This window comes from Podarcis liolepis (genome assembly GCF_965112155.1).
Source record: "Podarcis liolepis genome assembly, chromosome: 4".
NCBI classification, from domain to species: Eukaryota; Metazoa; Chordata; class Lepidosauria; order Squamata; family Lacertidae; genus Podarcis; species Podarcis liolepis.
Genome location: NC_139558.1, coordinates 45,347,767 through 45,373,233, shown reverse-complemented (window position 1 = coordinate 45,373,233; position 25,467 = coordinate 45,347,767). Strand labels below are relative to the sequence as shown.

The 25,467-nt window shown below is 39.3% G+C and overlaps 2 protein-coding genes across 6 annotated transcripts in view; one reads left to right on the top strand and one right to left on the bottom strand.

Moving 5' to 3' along the window:
• Positions 1-25,467, bottom strand: part of IL1RAPL1 (interleukin 1 receptor accessory protein like 1) — a 657,222-nt gene that overhangs the window by 409,837 nt on the left and 221,918 nt on the right. The window lies entirely within an intron of this gene.
• The window catches only part of LOC310704623 (craniofacial development protein 2-like), a 574,437-nt gene that overhangs the window by 487,476 nt on the left and 61,494 nt on the right, over positions 1-25,467 (top strand). For both annotated transcript variants that reach the window (XM_083498276.1, XM_083498275.1), the window contains one exon: positions 20,683-20,951. The gene's annotated coding sequence lies outside the window, so the exon portion shown is untranslated. The remainder of the gene's footprint in view (positions 1-20,682; positions 20,952-25,467) is intronic.

The window sequence follows — 25,467 nt, the reverse complement described above, 5'->3', positions numbered from 1 at the left end:
TGAATCTTTGAACTTTTGTCCATTTACTGTATTTATTTTCCCCGATTTCATGAGTCAAAATGAGAGTACTCCTAAACATTTTTAAGAAAAAAAGCACTAATAGCTTTTCTTAATATAGATGTCCAAAGTCTTAGTTTGTGATTAGCTGAAGTCTTCACAAATCTTAAAATATACATATATTTCAGAATGTAAGAACAATACAATGCTCCTGACAAGGATCACTCAGTTTGCTGCAACAAGACTGCCTTGCAGTCACACTCTGAAATATATTTATATAAATGGCTGCAAAAAGTGTCGTGACTGATTAATTTTACTAGTTCATCTAGAAGTAGAAAACATTCACTGGAATATTCTTAAGGTATTTCCTTGTTTTCACATTTGTCATAGCCATGACACTGAATAGTTCAAGAGTGCCTGTCATTATTTTGATGTTATTCATGCTATAGTGTATCGATGTCTTTTGAAAGTAAGACCATGACTCTAGGGCGAGAGCTTAAAAGGGGCTTTGGGCATTTTCATTTTGAACTCTTTTATATCCACTTCCATTTCACAGTGTTATATTGTAAAAGTATTTAATGCAAGATTAATATGGCTAGTCCCGAAAGCACAACATAAAACACTGGTTTAGTTAAAAATCAATGCCTTCATTCCAATAGATTTTATCTTTTGTGAAACATGCAAGACTGACAGTGCTTGAAAGTCTAGGTTTCCACAAACCAGTTATATTGTTAACCAGACCAGACCAGCAGTAATTAACCCCAGAATTACATACGCACCAAGACTTATGTTAGATACACCTGAGGACACTTATCCTGTTCAGGGACTATGACTGTGCCTGGCCTGCTTTGACACTTTTCCTGACATTAACAAAGGTTTCGATCAAATATGACCAAAACCTTAGGGTGAAACTGAATGTATATTTCACAATCAAGGTTTTCCATACGTTTGGTGTTCCACAACATCCATACATCCACATCTGAATTTTTCATTTCCAGTAACATGAAATTACCCCTTTTGCACGGATGGGCTAATAATAATTTTAAATAAAAATTTAACAAAACCAAGTGGTTGGAACACCAGCCTGCAAATCATGTCACATTATAATGACATGTGACTAACAGGAGAAAAAAATCTTCTTCACCTCTGCCCTGCCGACAGCGTGTTCCACAGGACAGGAGCTGCAAAATTAAAGGCTTGGTTCCTAGTGAAGGCTGACCATGGGAAATGACCAGAAGTACCCATCACAGAATCTCAGTGATCAATGTGGAACATAAAGAATCAGATGGCCTTTAGGGATCCAAAGCAAGTTGGACTTAAAAAAAGAGAGTTTAAAACCTATTGAAGCCACATGACACACAAAGAAAACAAGTTCGATCAGTGTGACACTTCTTAAAGTGTAAATAACCAAAAATCAACACTTAATTCCAATAGGCTGTATCAAGGGGTCTTAATGTACTTCAAGAGGGAAAACCAACAGAAGTTGTGCTAATGGAAACTTTTTGTGCGAGAGATTTCACAATCTATTGTGCAACAAAGTTACAAGCAACCTGCCTGTGGATTCTGCTGGTGCAAAACATTTTGCTGGTGCAAAGTTACAAGCAACCTGCCTGTGCATTCCGCTGGTGCAAAATATTCTGCTGGTGCAAAACATTTCACCACTGTAACAAGTGTACAGCAAAGTGATGGTAACTTAGCACTGCATTGGGTACCACATTAAATTAATGGTTACATTTGTCTGAAAATCTGTCATATTGTGAACATGTGGAAAAACTCCAGGATACGGATTTAGAAAGGCCAGGCTAGGCAGAGTTGATTTTTGCTAGTATGCACAAAAGAATACCAGAGGTAAAATGGTTCAATAACAGAAGTCAACTGAATATGTAACAGCAGCCATTACACGGAAGCAAAAAATAATCGACACAGACCACCTGCTGACAGAACATCAGTAGAAATGTAATGAGCTTCACTTTACAGAGGAAAATCTGTAGAACAGATACTGCAAGGCATGTAACTTTTAGAAAATGAATAAAGAACAACCAAGGTTAAGAGAAGCATGCTCAATCTAAGTCATATAGCACATAGGCGACAATTATTCACACAATTAATATTCTTGTTCAAAAAATTTTTTTCACCATTTATTAGATTCGTGAGAATGAGACAACTACTTACAAAGTGCCATGCAAACATATAAGCTATCTAAAATAAAGTGAACTTGCAGTGTCAGATTTTACTAATTTCTTACAACTTCTTGACTCAATTTTTGTTTTTTAGGTAAGTTCAAGAAGAAGGTAGCTAAGTTCTATGATGTTCCTGGTAGCTGTGAAGTGCAGACTGAAGACAGAGTGTGAGTGTTCTATCTCCGTTTCGCCCTAGCAGCCCATAAAGTTGAAGAGCTGCTACTTTGCCCCCGACAGGGCCAATTTATTGGGGTTGGTTGATAGCCCACTCCCTGAGCACAATTTTCAATATAATAATATTGAAGTAGTATCCAAATGTAAAAAGTAGGGCAGGTTTAGCAGATGATCACCAAAACAGAATTGAAACTGGATGATTGCAACATAATTGCACTTGTGTTGTAATTTAGCTTGTGGGGTGTCTCATGGATAAATCAATTAATCTTGCAGTACTTTGAATATTTCTCTAGGGTCACAAAACAATGAACTAAGAAGACATATGTGCATTTCTCTTCAACCTTAAGAATAAAATACAAACTACAACACAAAAATCTAAATTAACAAAATATGTAACAGCAGCTAAAGCCAAATTATTACCAACCTTTTCCATACAGTTCTTTTCTTTTAAATAGATTTGATCACTGGCAGTAGCACACACATCAAGCGCTGCAAATTAGTAATAATGGGACTAAACATGCCTCAAGTGCCCTGATTATGAATAATGTCATACACCTGAATAAAATAAGCATTCAGTGTTGATACATTTTGTGGGCGAGATTTTCTTGCCAATGATATAAACTAAACGACCTCCTAATTTAGCAAAAAGTAATGTAAGAACTATTCTATTGAAAACAAAATTGATGCAGTAAAAATAACTAAACATAGCAGGAAAAAATAACTACATTGTTCAAAAGTCAAGACTTAAAATGAAAATATTTGATTAACTTAGGTAAACATAAATGTCCCAGTGGCACAATGGGTGTTAACTAGAAGGTTGGTGGTTCAAGCCCACCCAGGGACAGCTGTGGCCAGGATTCCTGCATTGCAGGGTGTTGGACTAGATGACCCTTGAGTTCCTTCCAAGGGTCCCTGCAAGTCTATGATTTTATGAAAATTACTAAAATGTCAGTGAGGTTAAAAATAATAAAAAGAAGAAGACCCCCAGGTAACTACCTCTGTGAGCACTTAGAAAGGGATGCTGTGATTACCAAGACCCTTAATGAATTTCTCAAAAACAAATCATGCCAGATGAATCTCTTCTCTCTCCCCCCCCCCTCTCTTTCTTTCTTGAGTTACAAGCTTAGTGGATCAGGGGAATGTTGTGGACATGTGTATCTTTATTTCAGTAAGTCTTTTGACAAGGTCGCCCATGGTATTCTTGCAGAGAAGCTGGTAAAATGCGAATTAGTAGCTGGTTGACTGACTGAACCCAAAGAGTGCTCACTAATGGTTCCTCATCATCCTGTAAAAAAGTGACAAGTGGGATGCTGCATGGCTCTCTCCTCAACATATATATAAATGACTTGGATGGAAGTATTGAAGGTATGGTATTCCAGTTTGCAGATGACACCATCTGGAGGGGTAGCCAATGCCACTGAACACAGAATCAAGATTCAAGATTACCTTAACAGATTGGGCCAAAACAGACAAAATGGATTTCAGTTGTGAAAAATGTAAGGTTCTCCACTTAGGAAGCATGAGCTGCACAAATATAAGATGGGGACACTTGGCTTGCCAGTAGTACACGTGAAAAGGATCTAAGGGTCCTAGTAGACCACAAGCTTAACAGGAGTCAACAGTGTGATGCAGTAGCAAAAAAAGGCTAATGCTATTCTAGGCTGCATCAACAGAAGTTTAGTGTCTCATACCACGTTGTTATGCCTTGGTCAGGCAACACCTATTGTACTGTGTCCTGTTCTGGGCACCACAAGGATATTGACAAGCTGAAATGTGTGACCAAGATGATAAAGGGTCTGGAAACCAAGCCTTATGAGGAATTGTTAAAGGAATTGGGTTTGATTAACTTGGATAAGAGGAAGCTGAGAGGAGGCATGATAGCCGTCTTTAAATATCTAAAGGGCTGTCACATGAAGGATGGAGCAAGCTTGTTTTCTCCTGCTCCAGAGACTAGGGCCTGAACCAATGGCTTCAAGTTATAAGAAAGGAGTTTCTGACTAAACATCAGGAAAAACTTTTTGACAGTAAGAGCTATTCAAGAGTGGAACAGACCCCATGAGAGATGGTGGACTTTCCTCCCTTTGAATTTTTAAAGCAAAGTTTGGGTGGTCATCTCTCATGGATGCTTTAGTTGGGATTTCTGCATTGCAGGGGTAGGACTGGATGACCCTCTGGACCCTTTCCAACTCTATAATTCTGTGATTTTGGAATTCTTTTAGTAAGAAACAAATCTCCCTGTAAGAAAACAATTCCTCTGCCACTGAATGGAGACTCAAATAATTTTATTGGGGTAGTTTACCAAGTTCCTTCTTTATCCTGCAGTAACGCTGCTTGTGTGAAATAACAGTACAGAAAGTAAAAATGCTCTACCACACCCAGGGCTTTGATGGCTCATTGCACTGAGGGCAGGATATTGGGGGTGGCTCTTTATTATTTCCCCCTCTCCTTTTCCCTGCATTGAGAGAAAGTTTGACTTTATCAGTTTCAGGGCTGGGTCTGATCTGTGGATGTCAGAGGATCCGTGGATATGGATCCAAGGCTCGCCGATCCCACTCTCAGCCCACTTTAAACATACACTGACAGAACACCTACTGCAGCAGAGCTTTTCACTGCTGTATTGGGGAATTTTCTGGAGGCATGATTTCCATTTCATAAGTGGAGCCCCTCTCCAACATTTATTCTAGCTTTTAGCTGGCTTTTGCATTCCTCTAATTCATCAGAATGGGTAGTAGGCCATATCCATATGCCTGAATAAAGTCATACAGTTTAAGTCTGCTATAATTGTTGATATAAAACCAAGCATTCCACCACCCTAAACCTCTAAGGGTGAATAACATAAACTAAAAGAAACTTGTTTTCTTTCATTTTCATTTTCCATTTGTTTGATTAACAACCAATGACATGGGCTGCACTCCTAAACACTTACCAGGGAATAAGTCCAATTAAACTCAATAGGATTTACTGCCAAGTACATATGCACAGAATTGCACTGTTAGAAAATAACTTTTACTTTGTATTTTTGGATGCATGGGTCTGGAATTCTTTCTAATAGATTATGTAAGTGACCACATTTGTATTTCCAGCATGAATATGTGTCAGAAACATAACCTGATAGTATAAAATTAACATTTTATATCAAACCATGCTTTATATTCCCTTCCCTTTCCAACTTGCTCACCTTTCCATTTTCCAGATGTTCAGCTTTGGCTAGGATTGGCTACTTTTGGTGCCATTCTTTACAGTCCAATAGATGGTGCTCTTTACCCTTGGATTTGTTTTCCTTCAAATGTTTTGTTTGTTCTCTAATATACAGTTAGCTTCTGTGCATCTTTAGATTGGAACACCTGAAAGGGGTATATTTTAATATTTTTCTGAATTATTTAATAATAGACTACATTTTTAGTGTTGTTGGAGATTCCAGTGATCAAATGAGGATGTGTTCTGCCCATTAAACACTGGCCCTGCCATATATATCTTTAACATAACCGCTTCTTCAAAGAAGTGGGAAGGGTATTAAATTGTGTCCTCCCTAAAAGAGGGCTTGTGTTACGGTGAGACTTGGAGACTGACCTCCTGGTTGTGGGTGGGGATATTGGACAGCCACAATACCGATTGGTAGGTCCTTCGTTGCTGGGTTTAATCTGGCCAATGGGGTGCAGTCTAAACGGGCTGAGGGGCCTATATGCACATGACCCAGAGCTTCCTCTTTCGGCTCGTGCATCAGAACACCCGCCCACTTCTCCCTACTTCTGAGGAATTTTGCGATTGACCTTGCTATGTCATTGTGTGTTGTCTGTTGTCGCGACAGGGGCATGGCAGGAATTTTCCCCACTTGGCTGATTGGCTGTTGCCACGTAGCAATTCGTCACAACTTGTAAGGTTGCAGATAGGCACTGGTTCATATGATAGGGAGAACGGTCTCACCATCCCTGTGTGAAGGGTATTCCGTTAAAGGAATCCAGGGACTCAGCTTGGTTTGGTCAACCCCCAAGAGGGGGTTGTGTCCATGCCTGAGTCCAGGGGAGCACCTGGGGGAGTGAACATAGTCTGTTCCTGGGCTTTTCACCTGCCTCAGGTGTTCATCCTTGGCTGACCTATACTCGTGCCCTGGGTCAGCACTGCCTGCAAGGGTGCAGGGAGCTACTCGAACCAGAGCCTATGCAACCACTCACTTTTCTGAGATCAATAAAGTTGTGACCTAAATTCTGCCAATAACCAAAACTAAATTTTGAGTCAATTGTGTGTTTATTTAGGGGGGAGGTCTCTGGGTCTGAACATGCAAAAGATGCACACCACATCCTGGCATTGGGTGCTATTCACACAAAAGATATTCAATCAGTGGTCATGGAGATTTCATGACACATTTACAGTGTCATAGTTCCTTATCAGGAACAGACTGGTATGGTTAATATTAGGGACAAACGGCTTGAGAAGAACCTTTGCAAGGGAATTACCGGTAAATGCATGCAAATTAAAAATCCAAAACAAAACAATGTCCAAAGCCAATTTGGAGCCAGAGCAAGCAATTCCTCCCCATTGCTCCTATGAAGAAAGTCAATTGCCCTTCCAACAAGGTAAGGGCACTGGCTAATCATGCAGTGCCCTGCAGAAATCCCAAAGGCATACAATACAAGGGCAAATTGTCACAGAAACCAGCAACCATTGCAACTCCTGTCACAAAGCAGCCTGCGGATTACAGCTATCATTCTTTTCTTTTCTTTTAAATTTAAACACTATTTTCCTGAAACCTTTTTCCAGTTAGTTATCGATCACAGGTCAGACACTTGCTGAGAACCAATCTTGGAATGATTTTACTATTATTTTGTACCTGCTTCTTTTATACAACCTGGGCTTAGAGGTAAATGATAAAGAGCCAGCCTTTTAGATAATGATGATTTCATCTAATGGTGGTCCTCCCCCGCCCCCACTCCATTCTAGGACACAAGGCCCTTCTGCTAAAAATGTGGCTCCAACGTAACTACTTTTGAAATAACTGCAGTTATAATAAAATGATACTGGGCAAAAACAAACAAATAAGATGTCAAGTGCAACGTTATTTGGTGCAACATGCCCATGCGTGCTTAGGACAACTTTCAGAACTAACATTATAAAAGAAACAATAAAAGTATAAAAAGCTATATCAAATTAAATATCACTAGCTTTATCTCAGCTGCTAAATGTTAAACTAACCGTGGCAATCTTACAGTGTTTCCTCTAAATGCTCAGTTGGGAGTTTGATGCATTTCCATAGAAAAGAGTCATGCACATAGCGACTACCAAGCAAACCCTTATTCTCATTATTTTGCCTTCTCACACATAGCCCAGTAGCAATCTGCTTCCATGTGGGAATATTCCTCAACTCATTCATAACATCTAGTACACTGGGTAAAAAGCTTCCATACTGGCAGCAGATGACAAGGAAATCTGCCTCGTGTGAAGGTCCTGACTATAAGAAGAGCTCTGCTGAATCAGGCCAAAGGCATAGCCTGCTTTCACAGTGACCAGCACAGGTGCAAGCTCCCTGGGGCCCAGAGTGCCCTAGAACCCACAAAATTCCCCATGGAGGGACTGGGCACGCACAAGTTTTGGTGCCAGGGCCAAGAAAACTGCATGACACCCATGATTGCAGGGCCAAGCTGGCACTTCTGGTGACCAAGCAGATGCCTGCGGAAGCAGGATATAAATGCAACAGCACTCTTCCCACTGGTGAGTCCCAGCAACTAGTAATCAAGATACACAATGCCTCTAAACTAGGGACAGAGGAAGAATCTTTTAAAAATGGATTTGTACATGGAATTTGGCAGTTCAACTTGATAAGAGTTTTGCCTGCATCAGACCATTTCTTGCCTTAAGCGATGACTTATGTCTGAGCAGCTCATGCATAATCATCAAGAAAAGAAGCCTGACTAATTATATGCAAACTCATAACCACAAAATATGCAAAGTGTATGTGTAAAATGTATAGAGGAATCCAAACTCCATATTTCTGCAGCATAAAAGTATTAACATATAAGTATTTTGTTACAGTTACATGCATTGTTGTATATTTCTGTTTATATTTTGGTTACTTCAGGAAACTCGAAGTGTATATGGACACAATAGGAGCATACTATAATAATATGAATAATGTCCATACTAAGAAAGAATTATTTGTATATTTGGTAGAATTGGTTAAAAAAAAGAGAGTCCTGCTTGCTTCGCATCAACAAAAAGGAGTGTTGGGAATTGAAAGAATCCAGGCAGATAACTACAATATCTTTTTTAAAAAAGAAAAAAAAGAAAAGAAAATTCCATCTACACTCTGAACAGTATGGATATTCATGGCTGGCCATTATGACAGATGAGCAGTGTTACCACATGCAAGCAATTTATTATCAGGATAAATTAATGAATTTACTAACCATAATTTAGGATCAGTTTATTTTTGCAGTGGTAAATAGAATCCTTAATATGGTAATCTTACCACTGCATTTTAATTTGAAATGAATTCTGTGTGGTTTGTAAGATGACAATGATGATAGCAGCCTTCTTTTCATGAGGCATCTGTTTCACACATGTGTTTCTTTCTGTGACACTGAGTCACTAAAGCACTGTGAGTAGGCTTTGACACCTATAATGTTTGAATTACAGCTGACCTGAAATGCCTCTCTCATTTTGGCCACTTTATTTGCATGATGCAAAGTTATGGGTGACATTTAATGCTTTGGTTGGGGTGAAAGGAGGTGAGGTCAGTGGTGAATTTAATGTTAGTGATGTCAGTGCTCACCTGAGTCTTGATGGCTGCCTCTTTCACTTGGATACCACATACTATGAACTCATTTGAGGGAAACACTAGTATACAGAGAAGAAATGCTCAACAGACTCTGGCCTGGTTTGTACAACAAGCTAAGCCAAACCTTGAGTGTGTGAACATGGGGTCCCAGAGAGGAGCTCATGAGCTGCTTTGCTCTTCCCCAGTCCTTTTCACTGCCACGCTAAGCTGAGCCTTGCTTAGCATGTTGTTTGAACGGAGACTGATTAGACTCTCACCTTGTTCACCACGAGCTGTGCAGTAGGAAAGCAAAAGGACCAGAAAGGAGCAAAGTGTCTTTGAGCTCCTCTCCAGAAGCCCACATGTTCACACACCCTTGCTAAGCCAATGTTTGGCACAACATGCCATGCAAACTAACTATATCTATAACACAGCATAAGGAACCATGCCTGAATCATTCACTGCGTACTTTTAGAAAGGCAAATACTAGAGGAAGCTGTTATATTGCTGCTCCTATGCAGTCTTATTTCCCTTTCAATTGTTTGATTCTTTAAAATAAAACCTTAGCCACAATGATTTACAATAGATTATTGAGAGCTACACAGAGGAATAAATGGGACAAAAATATTTATATAATAATAATAATAAAAAAGCCTGGAGGGCAATGTTGAAGAATGGGGATTCCCATAATTCCCTTATTACACTAAGGGATGTACAATTCCAGTTAGGTAGTTCCTTTTATGCAAAACATCCTCAAATTACCCACATCTGTAAACATTCAGTGTAGCTTTGTGCAGTTTCACCATAATGCATATTGCATATTGATTGTTTTTGTTGAAGTATCACCATATAGGATTTATTTTACTGCTGCTCCTCGGGGACTTTTCAGTGAAACAAGACATAGATCTCATCATCACAAGGCAACATCACAGCAAGAGGGGAAAGGAAGAAAAGCTTGTATATAAAATAACTGTACAGATGAAATGTCAACTTGAGCCTTGAAGGTTTGAAATCTCCTTACTGTCGCTATCATAGCACAGTGTAAAACAAGAATTTCTGGTGCTTAATATTTATACCACACAAAAATAGCTGCTGCTACCAGTTTGAACTGCCTCAGAAAAGCCACTGATAAATGCATCATTCAGGAGAAGATTAAACACCTCTTCTCCAATTCCTCTCTCCCGACATGACATCAACATTTAGATTACAATGGTTGCCTTTAAAGTTAAACCTACAATTCTGAATGAGGGCTGTGGTAAATACATTTGTATTTGCTATCTGTTTGAAAGAAATTGCTAGCCTGCCATGTTATAACACAGCCTTTCAAGCCTCAATACTTGCTAAACTTTTTATTGTTAATAATGTTAGCTGCAGGGATCTGTGCAAAGAGGCAAATGGTTTAGGGCTAACAAGGAGGAAACTGCAGGTGATGGCACATTTTTTAAACAGCTGGAATGCTTACTTATTCAAAGATGCTCCAAAATGCAATAAATAAGAGATAATCACTTTAACTATGCACTTATGGAAAATGACTTGAGGGAAACCAAAGATTTATAACCCTAATTTAGATCCAAATGTAATTCAGGAACCTTTAATATATAGAATACATAATCCTAACTAGAGACCTATCCCTGGATTACGAAGGTGATTGATTTTACAATACACTTGAAGATCAGTGTTCTTCTGTTACAAATATCAACACATAACTGTATTTGTAGCGTATATTGTAGTAACACTTGTCTGAAAATACATGTTTTGGGCCCTATTCAGCAAACAATACATTAAATAATGCCTGCCAAGGGCCTCAAAACTGATCCAGATGTGTTGTCAAAAAGCAGATTATCAAGTAACTGAAGGACCTTAATACATGGCTATTGTACATCATGCATGTTATAGGAACTTGCAGGGGGGAGGGAGATGAAACATTTGTATCAAATGCATCAATTAATTTAATATATTTAATAAATATATCATTGTTGGGGTTTTTTATAGCTGACTATACATTAGAGATAGGGAACGCGTAGTCCTCCATATATTGTTGGGCTGCAATCTCCATCAGTTAGTTTGGCCAGCTGTCAGAGATGTTGGGAATTGTACTCCAGCAATATTTGAAAGGTCACTGGTTTCCAAGTGAGGATTCCTAGGTAAGATCCTCCCTCTATTGTGTGGGCAGGTAATCCCTCCCCTACCTGGCCTGGTCTCCTTGGCAACGCTTCCCCCAGGTGGGATTGGACAACTGACTGAGGTAGGCGGAGACCTCCAGGTATCCCACCTGAGGGAAGGCAAAGCCAAGCCTATGCTGTTGGAGCCGCTCCAGATCTAGGGGCTGCACGCGTCCACACAAAGGGCGCCCCCCATTTTAAGCGGGGAGCGGTCATTACATATATGTATATGGAGGAGGGAAAACCCCCTCTAAAATTTCAGATAAAATAAAGGTAATAAGAAATGGCCTGACCTCTTCAAAGGAGAGACTGGAACAAGCAAAGTAATCCTAGATGTCTTCCTCCCTGTGCTTCAGTTGCACAAAATAATTCCACCAACTTCTGTTTATTAAATGCTACAATGCCAACCTGATCATGCAAGATGTATCATCTTCTATATTATGTTGCCTTTTGTGGCATGAAGATTTAGGAAAGAAAGAATGAGAATGAGAGGGAGAGACAGAAATCATACTTAGAGTTATTGTTCTTAGAGCCTGGAAATGACACTGTTGCAATATGTAGCCATGCCCCAATTTCCAGTGCTCCTATGCTGAAGTCAGCAAATAAAAGCTCCTACAGTGGAGAATGCTGAGATGCCAACCTGTCAAAACCTAAATCAGGGATTATCTTTGTGATGCTTCTATTCCTTTGAACAAGATTCCCTTTGGTGGCTTGCCAAGTTGCTGCTTTGCTGCATATTGTCATGTCTGTCAGTCTCGCTAAAGACATCAGGAACTGCCAAATGGTTGTATAATAAGTGAGGATTGTGGTTTCTCTGTCTTTGCTTGGCTTAAAAAAAACAAATCTCAGTTATTCCTAACATGACAAGTGCAATGCATGTTACACACGCACACACGCAATTGCTGTCACAAATGATCCTTAATAAAAAGTAATAGTTATAGCTCTCTTGATTTAGAGATTTAGCTGTAATTATGGAATACTCAAGTCCTTGGTATGGATCCTCTGTCAGAGTTGTTACCAGGACACTTCACACATTACAATGAAATAATGCTACATACATAATAAAAAATGGTTTGTTCTTTTGCTCAAACAGAAAACTGTATATATACCATGCAAACAGGAGTGCCAACTTTAACCAATATATTGCAGAGACCTAGGTAAGCCCTGCCCCACATAACTGATCACAAGACGCAGTGCGCACACACCATTTGAATGGCAGTACCCATCAACTTGGGGGGCAGCTCCCTCAAATATTTTATTGGGAAGGCTAAAGGGACCTCATCCCCTAGGAGTTGGCTCCTATGCAAAGTAAAATGCCGCCTATTCCAACCAAAGTCATCTGTCATTTTGTATTCACACTTCTTAATGCAATGAATACTGTCCTTTCTCCCCTCTGAGAATGGGTGAATACAACCTTTTATTTATAATCATTTATATCATAATGTATTTATTCTATGGATGAATGAATGTAAAAAAAAAATGGATGTGAAAAATGCCACATTAGAAAACAAAACTGAGATGGATTTTGCATTCTGATCAATCTTCTTCATCTTTATGAATTCATGTTTATGTAGTGAAACCTCTCTTTTCTTTCAAATCTTTCTCTAAAGCTCTCTTCCTTTGGCTTATCCCCAATAGCCTACCTAGATGAAACAAATCCTAAGTATGCATAACAACGTTTGTATATAAAAAAATTTCTTCCAGTAGCACCTTAAAGACCAACTGAGTTAGTTCTAGGTATGAGCTTTCGTGTGCATGCATACTTCTTCTTTTTTTCTCGTGTGCATGCACACTTCTTTTTTCTTTTCTTTTTTTTATTTTGACTATGGCAGACCAACACGGCTACCTATCTGTAACTGGAACGTTTGTATATATTCTTCCTCATTATGCTTTCCTTTTTTCTTCCATTGATGGCTATCTACCTGCTGTCAACATTTGGATTGTAGGGGTGTGTGGGTAGCCAAGGAGCTAAGTGACAGTGTAGTTTAGTGTTTCTAATCGCCACAAGACAACTTTGATACATAGTAGACTCTAAGCACATAAGATTTTAAAGTTCTATCTGTGCTCTGGCATGGACATCAGGGTTCAAAAAACAAGCTAGCAAAACTTGATATTCAAGAAGAAATTGATGGAGCCTTCGTTTAGGACTCAGAGAAGGCCTCAGATTAAGAGATGGCCAAGGGAGGAACAAGAGGAGAAAAAGATGCCAAAATGTTATTGAAATGGAGGAAGACAGATAATCAAACGGCTAAGTAACAAGATAAGGAAAGCTCTAGTTTCTGATTGGGCAGCAGCCTTGGACCCTTTTGAACAGAAGTTAGAGATTCTATCTGAGCAAATTGCAGATTTGACTAATAAAAGTAATGAAGAAGCAAAAAACCTCAGCCCTAAACAACCAGGCAGACATTCAAATGCTACAAATGGAGACTGAAGACCTGGCCCTATAAAACTGGAGGAGCAATCTGATCAAGAAGGGAGGAGGGGGAAATCACATTTGATCCCTTCCAGAAAATCAGGAAAGAGCATAGAAAGAACAAAAATAATTTACAACCCAGCTGGCCCAGACAAAGTGGAAAGCTTCTCTAAAGCTGCAACATTATTATCAAGGATACTTTTCTCATGAAATATGTGGATTTTTCTAACTCACACAGGTCTAGCCAAGGCATTTGTATCAAAATGTCATCACAGGAATCATGACATTTATTTTAAATGAACCACAATGAATTTTCAGTGAAGCCCAGAATTTGAGTGCCTTTAATAGCTGAAGACTTCACTCAAGTGCATTAGGGACTGAGTGGTGCATATCTTATCCCTCAAAAACATGCAGCAGATGGGAAAAGAGTCAATTTTACAAACACCCCAACTAAAATGTCTGGTGAAAAATGACTATTATAAGACATCATTTATCCTGAATATTCCCTGAGCACTTCTGCTCTCAGACTTCTATGCATGAATCTTGTAAGGACTCGAACCACAGAGTCCTAAAACATTTCTATTACGGTGTCCGCAGTCCTCTTCATGATGTTTTTGTTGGTGCAGCAGACTAATGTGACTAGTGCTACGGCAAAAGGAAGGACTTAGTAGAATGTTATAACACTAAGATCAATGACTATTTCATGTTGATCATCTTAATATACTTGTCCTTGAACAAATAGTTTGCATACGAATCATACTAAAGACAGGTACAGTGGTACCTCAGGTTAAGTACTTAATTTGTTCCGGAGGTCCGTTCTTAACCTGAAGCTGTTCTTAACCTGAAGCAGCACTTTAGCTAATGGGGCCTCCTGCTGCTGCCAGAGCACAATTTCTATTCTTATCCTGAAGCAAAGTTCTTAACCTGAAGCACTATTTCTGGGTTAGCGGAGTCTTTAACTTGAAGCATATGTAACCTGAAGCGTATGTAACCTGAGGTACCACTGTAGTTCCTGAAACCTTCACTAGTAAATAGTAAGAGCATCTTATGTGAGGATGTGCTTGCATCAAGCAGCATCAACTAACAAGCAGCTGCCTTGATTTCTGACAGTCCACACAGCAGACTAGAGACAGGGAAAATCATGTTTGCACACGTGCTACAGTTTACAACATGCAAAATGAGCAAAACACAGTTTCTTTTAGGTTGATATACTAATAGGGCTGACAGTGAGGTGTGGAAAAGGTTTATTGGTAGGGCCTGATAGCAGGGAGCTGAAATGAAGTTTTAAGCTGTTTTCGTCTGTTGCAGTTGCACCCCTTTAGGGAAGTGTTTAATGTTTGATGTTTTATCATGTTTTTGCTATTCTGTTGGGAGCCACCCAGAGTGGTTTGGGAAACCCAGCCAGGTGGGGTACAAATAATAAATTGTTGTTGTTAATGATGCACCCTAGTGGGGCAGGCCGAGTAAGGTACACACAGCACAGGCAGTTAGCGACTGTAACATATGCCAACACTTCATCCAACCTGGTGATCTGTGGTTGTCCAGCTTTTGGGCCTACAGCCGCTGCTGTTGAATACCAAGTCAGCTCTGAGTAAGACTGTCTCTCATCTATGATCTGATTGTGGATGAGGAGGCTGATCAGGTCTGTTTACACTGGGACTTGGGTGGGTGAGCAGCAGGACAGTTAGCCCAGCTCACTTGGCACCTATCTTTAGGTACCAAACAAAAACATTCCTCTTATCCCAGGCCTTTGGCTAATTAGACCATCTGCAGGGGGTTATTGTTTTCGTTTGTTACTATGTAGTGCATTTTTGTGTTTTTATATTGTAAACCTCCCTGTGATCCATGTATAGAAATGTAATAAATAATAATAAATATGCCCATTACAATGTATTTTTATCTCAATACCCATAGGATTACTGAAACCAGAGAAAAGATAGGCTTAAACTATGTACTAATAATATTCTGTTCATATATTTTGTCAGAAGGAAACACTTTTACATTTAAGAGCACTTTTGCAGGGCCCTGGCTCATGACAGAATCATTAGAGACTGGAATGAATAATGTATTTTTTAAATCCTCTAATTATAGACTGACACACACCACAATAGCTCCAAGGAGCTGTTATAGTTAATTGTGTCAATTCCCAAACTATTCTTTTTCCAGTATCCTTTTCCAGTATCTCTTGCTAATAAGCAGCCCCTATCAATAAGTGCTTCACTAGTGGATCATAAATCAAGATTCATTATCCTCCCACAAAGAAATTATAGTGAATGGAACTGTGGATTTCTCATAGTCTTCAGTTCTCTTGTAATGAATGAAGAAAAACAGAGCAGTCTGTTCTATATGACTCTTCAAAACATCTTCATAGTTTCTGTAAAATTAAATACTATGATATACAACTGGATTTTCTTTGTGTATGTGCATATGCACTATGCTAACAACAAAAGTCCAGTTTATTTCTTTATAAAACTAAGGGATTTGAATTTTAATATTAATATTTCTGTACACAAAAACTACTTCTTTCAGTAATGTTTTTGGCATTAAGGGACAAGAGCAATATTTTACCAAGATAATGTACTAAAATAATTATCTCTAGTTCCCTGTTTATTTGTTTGCAGATTTATAAACCACTTCACAACTAAAAGATAATAATAATAATAATAATAATAATAATAATAATAATAATAATAATTTATTTATACCCCGCCCATCTGGCTGAGTTTCCCCAGCCACTAAGGATACTAAAGCAGTGCACTATAAGGTAAAATACAAAAAGATTACACAGTAAACTGAAATAAATTAAAAAATATTCTATGACTGTGCAAATGATGATGATGTCTGGGTTGCCCCAGAGACTCTGAGTGGCTCCCAACAAAAAACAGTAAAAGCACAATACAACATCACACACTAAAAACTTCCCTAAACCGGGCTGCCTTCAGATGTCTTTTAAAAGTCACATAGCTGTTTATCTGTTTGACATCTGCTGGGAGGGCATTCCACAGGGCAGGCACGATTACTGAATATTTCTGAAAATGACTGGAACTGTGGGGAAGTCTGTGATGAAGACCAATATTTCCATAAAATAGGTAGCAATGCAAATGCTTAACTTACTTGCACAATAGCATACTTATTTTGGAAGCCAGTTGAGAAGCTCAACATCATGTACAGTACAATTGCAAATCCAATTATTACAACAGGGGAAAAAGGAGGAAATATACAGAAAAAGAAATCAGTTGTCTTTCTGTATCTACTATATATTTTGAAAATAGTTTGTCTGTTTCTTCTCAATAGGTTGGGCTGCCTCCTGAGATACTGTCATCCTTGGCACAAGGATTTCCAAGGGAGAGGCAGTGGTTTTAGTCAATGATGGGCAATCGGCTGCCATTTTGAATAGAGAAGGCAGTCCAAAATGTGATTTTGGTATGATGTGACTTTATCTTATTTTTTGTGTGAAAGGCCAAACCAAACTATGTAGACTTTGAAGTCAGCATGAGATTCCCAAAGGGAGGGTAGCAGTTTTAATCAATACTGGGATGGCTGCCATTTTTGAATCAAGATGGCAGTCTGAAATATTATTTTGACACTTCACCCAAACTTTAGCATGAAAGGTCCAAACTGTTCTGATTTCAAACTCAGTATGAGGGTTTCCAAAGTGGGAACAGGATGCTGGGCGGGTCTGATCTAACAAAACTGTTTCTCTTATGATCTCACAACAACAAAGTGGAAGAAAACTGCACTGAATTGTATAACTGCATGTATTATCCAGTATAATGAATAATCTACTAGAAAGCAACAGAAAAAGTTTTGCAGATAAAACTTTAAGAATTCCAGCCGGATCTGCATGCCTTCTTATGAGTGGAATCCATGACATATTGAAATGTATTACAACAATTTTGTTCCTAACTTTTCACAAGTGTATCATTATTAGAGCTGAGTGAGGAGACAAAGCCTAACTCCTTTCTGAAGCCTTTTCTGCCAAAGTACAAGTCTCTGCTGATCAGTTTGCTGACAAGAGAAGAGCAATACTTTGAAATTAATGGTGGTAGACTGGCCTTTTGTGCCCTTGTGGCCGCTGGAGCTCAGCATTGCTCCTGCAGTTTCAACAGCACATGGTATTTACGGTATAATGCCAACAACAACTGTATAATATAATCTTTAGTTATAGTCATGTTTAATTATTGCTTTGGACTTTTGCGGTGTGCCCTTTCTCTCCCTCACTTAGAATGTTGAACTTCTTGTTAATTAAGTATAAACTTTCATTAAATTATTCAGTGACATGTGCCCAAACTAATAAAGCTGCTGCAAACAAAGGAAAGAATTGTCTTGTTTTGAAAATAAATGGTTCCATACTTTTGATCTTAATCAAACTGGAAAGGAAAATCTGTTTGGACATCTACATCAAAAACAGGTAGCAAAATTCCACATTTTTTAAAATAAGTGTTTTATGTATCACTAGGAGCATCTGCTGAAAGAAATTTATTGGACTTCTGCATTAAGTCATGACAGAAACAAGACAAAAAGAAATAGACTGAGAAGAGAATTGTGACCAGGATCATACTGGTTTTAATAAATATTACTATTTACTACCAAAGATCATCAAATTGCTGTCGGACATTCCCCAGGTATGCAGTAAATTCTACTGGCAATTTCATCACTGAAAATACCTATAAATGTTGCATGTGAATGGATCCCTGAACAATCCTAGAAACTAAAATGAACCTTGGAGAACTGACGTTATTGGTAAGCAAACTATCTGTGCTAATCACTCAGACAGACCACTTGGGTGTTCTGTTTGGGTAATAGAAATAACCCACACAGTAACCATTTCTTCCCCTTCCCTGTAAATCAGACACGTAACAGTATACAAATAAATGTTTGGATGTGTAGCTTTTCTCTTGATAAACAGAAAGAGGTTCTTCCACCCCATTCAAACAAGAGCAAAGTTCCTTCACAGTATCCCATGTATTATGATCAGTGCTGCATTACAATGGCCACTTACCCTATTTCAGGTGGACAGTGGTTGCAGCTCCTTGCAAGCTGACCACCATTCTCAGCAGCCAGGTTCCACAGGCATGTCTGGGATTGTCTGCTAAATCCTCTATTTCAAACTGCCCAATCCTGGGCATCTGAAAAGGCAGAGCCTCACTGGTGGACCAGGAAGTAGATGCTTAAAAGCCTATTGTGCCTGGCACCTCCAGTGCAGTCAGCAGAAGAACAAAACCCTCCCTCCCCTCGTGTCATGCTACTGTAATGTGTCTTGTTTAACCTTATTTTGCATTCTAGCTCGCTTGTTTAATCATGTCTTGATTAACCATAATTTCATTTTAGGTTGCTTGTTTTAACAATGTTTGCCTCCCTGTACTACCTGACCTTGCTATGGTTACCAACGTTGTCATATTCAGAGCTGGGAAGGAATTTGCCTGCAAACATATTGGGCCTGTTTGGAGGTTTTGCCTTCCCTGTAGCAAAATGTCGCAACTTTCAGCAGGTAGGGCGTTGGGTGGAATCCTACTCATCAAGGTCACAGTTGAACTGGTGCTTCACTGTAACCAAATACATACTGAGGGAACCACATTAGAGGGGTCTAGGTGGAAGTCTCTGTCCAGAAACCAAGTACAGGGTAGATGGCCATTAGAGTTTTCAGCAGCAGTCTGGGGAGACCATAAACCTTGGCACGACCCTATCAAAGTTTCAGCCCTCCAGAAGAAGGCTAGAATAAATATACACTCAATGCCTGAACCAAAGTCTACCTACATCTGAAATCAGTAACATTGTGGCCATTTCTAACCTGCACACTAAAAGTGATCTATCTAGATAAATTATATTTACTTATTGTGAGCAGGGAAGAAATCCGTGCACATTAAAGCCTTCAGTTCTCATGAATTTTCTTACTAGCATTTTTTTTTGTCTCGTGCTCTCACACAAAAACAACATAGGGAACAAATCATAAAGGTCACCAAAACAAAGATAAGAATACCCTTAACATGATTTCAAGTAACAAGATTTTAAACCATTTCAAAAATTGCATATATGATAAGAAATTGAGCATTAAAATATAAAAATAGTGCCATTTAAATGCATAAATGAATTTGAGAGATAATGTAGCAGAGGTTAACTAGTTCTCCTGGTTTGAATAGTACTGAAGTTTTTAAAAATATATATAGCATTAGAAATGGATTTGACAGGCAACTTGTCAGAAAGCAGCTCTTCATCTGGCAAGTTTTTCTTCTTATAAGCCATTAAAAGTTGGCTCTGTATGGCCTATTCTACTTATAGCTCAGAGATGGTATAGATGGAAAATGGATCCTGGTCATTAGTCTACTGGTTTAGAAATTGGTCCAAAAAAAGTAGAAAAGGGGTAACTTTGTGTTTGTTCTTGGATGATAGTCTACATCACTTTTTATCCAAGACTTAATATAGTTCACTAGAACATAGTTTAAGAATCTTTGATGTACTGACTATACACTTTGTAGATACCAGAATAATGGGAATGATATAGGAAGCTGCATTGCTGTATATCAGGGATAATAGGAACATAGGAAACTGCCTTAGATTAGACTGTCCATCTAGCCCAGTATTTTCTACTCTGACTGGTGACTACAGAGTCTCAGGCAGAGGGCTTTTCTTGTCACCTGATACCCCATTATTTTAATAAGAGATACCAGGGATTGAACTTGGGATCTTCTGCATCTAAAGCATGTGTTCCATCATTGTGGTAGAAAGATGGCAAAAGACCTGGAAAGTTATATATACGTCACGGGAAAGGATCAGCCAAGGAGAGGAAAATCTGGCTGGCACTTTCACCTATGAACCAAACAACAACATAATCCATGTTATTGGACTACAGCATATGATCCAAGCTATGGTGCAATGAATTCAAGCACGAGGAAAACCATGCCTTTATTATTGCTTATCAGACAACTGATCCAAAATGTGGCTGCTTAGACTAGTATCTGGGAGTGGCTGCCGGGACCATATAACACCAAGAAGAAGAAGAAGAAGAAGAAGAGTTTGGATTTGATATCCCGCCTTTCACTCCCCTTCAGGAGTCTCAAAGCGGCTAACATTCTCCTTTCGCTTCCTCCCCCACAACAAACACTCTGTGAGGTGAGTGGGGCTGAGAGACTTCAAAGAAGTGTGACTGGCCCAAGGTCACCCAGCAGCTGCATGTGGAGGAGCGGAGACGCAAACCCGGTTCCCTAGATTACGAGACTACCGCTCTTAACCACTACACCACACTGGCTCTCACCAGTCCTAAAAGATCTACAGTGGTGCCTCAGGTTAAGAACTTAATTTGTTCTGGAGGTCCATTCTTAACCTGAAACTGTTCTTAACCTGAGGTACCACTTTAGCTAATGGGGCCTCCCGCTGTTGCCGTGCCGCCGCTGCCACACAATTTCTGTTCTCATCCTGAAGCAAAGTTCTTAACCCGAGGTACTGTTTCTGGGTTAGTGGAGTCTGTAACCTGAAGCTTCTGTAACCTGAAGCATCTGTAACCCGAGGTACCACTGTACTTTGGTTCCCAGTATGATTCTGAGCACAATTCAAACTATTGATGCTGACCTTTAAAGCTGTAAACACCCTCAGCCCTGTATACCTGAAGGAAGACCTGCAGGACCTTCTGGTGGTTCCCTCACTGTGAGAAGTGAAGTTTCAGGATCTTCTCAGTAGTGGCACCTGCCCTGTGGAACACCCTCCCACCAGAAGCCTAACAGATAAACAACTACACAACTCTCCAAAGACATCTGAAGGCAGCCCTGTATTGGGACATTTGATGTTTGCTGTGCTTTCATTATGTTGGAAGTCACCCAGAGTGGCTGGGGCAGAATGAAATAAAATGCTAAAAATGAAATTAAATAAACCAGTTGGTTGGAAAGGACAGCTCCTGCAGCTAACTGCAGCTGGACTGATGTGTCTAGAAATGATGCTATGTAACTATTTAGCACTATTTCTAGTGTGTTTGGATGGGGGGCAGGGGAGATGGATTTCCCAATAGGTCCATGTGTGACCAGTGTAAATTGGTCTTCATTGCCGCTTATAGCATACAAAAATGTACCTTTTGAATGTCTGCTTCCATTAGTCTTAAATTCTTCTCTTTTCCCAATTGACTTTTTCATCATCGTTCCAAGAGGCATGTAAATTAAGCAGTATGATTGAGATCAATAGGGGAGCAGTGTCTTACAACTGAGTGGAGAATTGGTCACAGACAGATTAGCAAAATGATAACAGTTAATAATGCCACTTTTACGCCATTTATTTATAGGCAATGAAAAGCTCAGTAATTAAAACTCTAACCTTTTCTAGTTTTCACACTTCTGACTACAAGACCTCTCACATTATCACAGGGTTTTTAAAGCTGTTATTTGCATTTCTGAAGTTGCCTTCTTTAAAGAGATTTTGCAGAGGAGGGTAGGGAATGATTTTAGTTTAAAATTGTGCCTCTCAATATGTTCATTTTGGGGGGTTGAAGGAATCGGTAAAGACATATAAGAAAATGTGCCTCCTAATTTAATAGTTATTTAAAGTATTTTGTTGTTTTTAAATCCTACCCAGAAATCTACCTGAGTACTGCCATTACTCTTTAGCTTGGCTTTTGACACATGAGTCCAACCCCATGCAATGCAGAAATATCAAATAAAATTATAGATGGCCATCCAACCTTTGCTTAAAAACCTCCACCACCATCTGAAGAAGCCTGTTCCCCTGTCAAACAGCTCTTACTGTCAGAAAGTTCTTTCTGATGTTTATTCAGAATTTCCTTTCTTGCAACTTGAGTGCAGACCCTTGCATTTGCCCCTACTGAAATTCATTTTGTTAGTTTAGACCCAGTTCTCCAATCTGTTAAGCTCATTTTGAATTCTGATTCTGTCTTTTTGCAGGATTAGCTACCACTCCTAGCTTAGTGTCACCTGCAAGTTGGATGAGCACACCCTCAATTCCTTCATCTAAGTCATTTATGAAGACGTTGAACAGTAACAGGTCCAGGACAGAAACCTGCAGCACCCCATTTGTCACTTTTTTTGAGGATGATGAGGAACCATTAGTGAGCACTCTTGGGCTTCAGTCAGTCAGTCAACCAACCACAAATCCAACTAACAGAAATGCCATCCAACCCACATTTTACCAGCTTCTCTGCAATAATAGCATGGGGGACTTTATCAATAGCCTTACTGGAATCAATGTACACTATGTCCACAACATTCCCCTGATCCACCAAGCTTGTAACTCTATATAAAAAAATGAAATGAGATTCATCTGGCATGACTTGTTTTAGAGAAACCCATTATGGTTCTTAGTAATCACAGTATCCTTTTCTAGGTGCTAACAAACCAATTTTTTATCTATACTACAGGCATAGGCAAACTCGGCCCTCCAGATGTTTTGGGACTACAACTAACATCATGCCTGGCTAACAGGACCAGTGGTCAGGGAGAAAATGAAAAGAAACAAAAGAGAGAAGAAGAAATTGAGAAATAAATAAATTTGACTTCCGATTAGACTCATTGTACTGTTGTTCCTAATTTGGTTTTAAGGCAACAATTTTGTTTCAGTGTCTGACACCCATCTGTAAAATGGGAATAAAAATGATTCTCATTGTGGAAGGTGGACACCATATAGAGTGCTTTGGAAGTTTTGCAGAAAGCTTCTGCAGGTGTCATTAGGTCCAGTATGGATGGCCCTCATCTTAATGCCTAGAGATTAAGGATGTTGTCTTTAAGTTTAATTTAGGAGTTAGCATGAATTCAGAAGAGCACACATGCTGTGAGCTGAGCAAGAAAGACAGCTGGAACTTTGATGGTGCTGCAGCACCAAAATCAGTGGCTTTAAAGAGGAGACAACAGGATGGAGAAAAAGGGAGAAATTCAAATAAAACTAAAGGTTACCGTCTGCTGCAATTCTAACCCTTAAAGTTGTCTTAGTGTCCATCCACAGCCAGAACAGTAACCCCCAATGCGCCAACTGCAAATGTGGATTAACAATATAAGAATGGAGAGAAACAATTTACTTTCTTAATACATGACAGGCTTGTACAGAATATTTACTTTAGCTCTATCAGAACATGCTATGGTGCCTGCGGGAACATTTGAGGCCACATCTGGATGTCATGTGCATGAGCAACACTTCTGAACTGATGCATATCTGACTGAGTGTAAAGGGGGATGGTTAATATTTCAAAGGGTTTCCAACATGAGGATGTGAGGATGGGAACTCTGATTAGTGGGGTTTCCACTCCATGTTAGAAATACCTTGTGTGATGAACACAACCCCTTTTAGACTCAGTCAATTACATGTTAACTTAGGAGCATTGCAGGCATGCACATCACCCAAGGAGTGAAGTTAACTCCATGCATTCCTGAGAACAGCTTTGTTCCAGGAAAACACCTGAAGACAGTTTTGATCATTCCAAACAGAACGGTGGTGGCAGGTCATTTGTTAGCATTTCACCTCATACAAATCAATATAGCACCTTACAACAACATGTGGTGAAATAAATGAAAAGGAATGTTTTAACGTTTTGCAATGGTAGCTTTTAACAGAATGAAAACAAGCTCAAGATGCTCCACTCTCTAAACTTTAAGATTGTAATTAGAGCAAACTCTCCAGTTATATTGATACCGGGAAATGGTATATTGGCACTAAACTTATCATTTGCAAAACAACTGCACATGAATGTTTTTAGAAGTCTCTGTCTCTCAACAGGCTTAAAAACTAATCCTTTTCCATAAAGGCATGGATGTGTCACAGCACAGTAGTTCCATTGCTAGGAAACCGATCTCTGCCTGATGCACTAATGAAAGAAATGCTGTACATTCCTGATAACTCTTTGTAGGTTAGCTTTGGTCACAAATCTTTTCATGGTTAACACACAGCACTGTTGCATTTAAGTACTTCTCACTGCCTATATGTTGTCCTGAACAGTTATTCAGTAAATTCAGTAAGATGGAGAGTTTTAGAAGACGGAGGGAACCAGTGCCTCTTTGCTGTGTTGAAAAGTTTCATTCATAAGGATCCTTTACTGCTGTTCTATTATCATCAGACCAGACAATTTCTATCCTCATCCTCTACAGATCCACTAAGGAATTTGCAACACTGCACTAGAAGAACATGTTGAATGTGTACAATGTGCAACATACTAGAGATAAGTGGATTTTGTCAGAATCTAATTCTGAGAGGCTGAACCAGCACTATCTCAACACCCCCAGCATTTGTGCTGGTTGCTGCTGGACCACTGGGGAGTAGCAAGCTGGGTATTGGCCTTTATAGCAACATCACTGCACCCTGGCAGACTGCTGGGATTGGAAAGGAAGGGAATCATAGTTTGCCACATGAGGATGCTGTCCTTTTGGAGAGCACTGCTTTAAGTGGCCGCTTGCCTAAATTTGTCTAGATTTAAATCAAATAAGAACACAGCTGTTTTGAGAACTGTGAGGCCAAAGTAGCATTAAATTATGAGGACAAAGTAGCATTAAAATGGCATGTTACTACTGCTTTACCTTCAACAATTAAATGTCTTTATTTTTTTCCATTTATATCCTGCCTTTCATTAGTTCACGACCACAGGGTTGGAGGCAGCATAAAATATACGTAAACATTAACAGCACAACTATGAATTAAGCAACAATAATTTTCTCCCAACCGTTTTGACTATTTTCTCGAAAATAATCTGAGAGACATACTTTGTTGTGTAGTAGTAAGGTAAAGGTAAAGGGACCCCTGACCATTAGGTCCAGTCATGACCAACTCTGGGGTTACGCCCTCATCTCGCTCTATAGGCCGAGGGAGCCG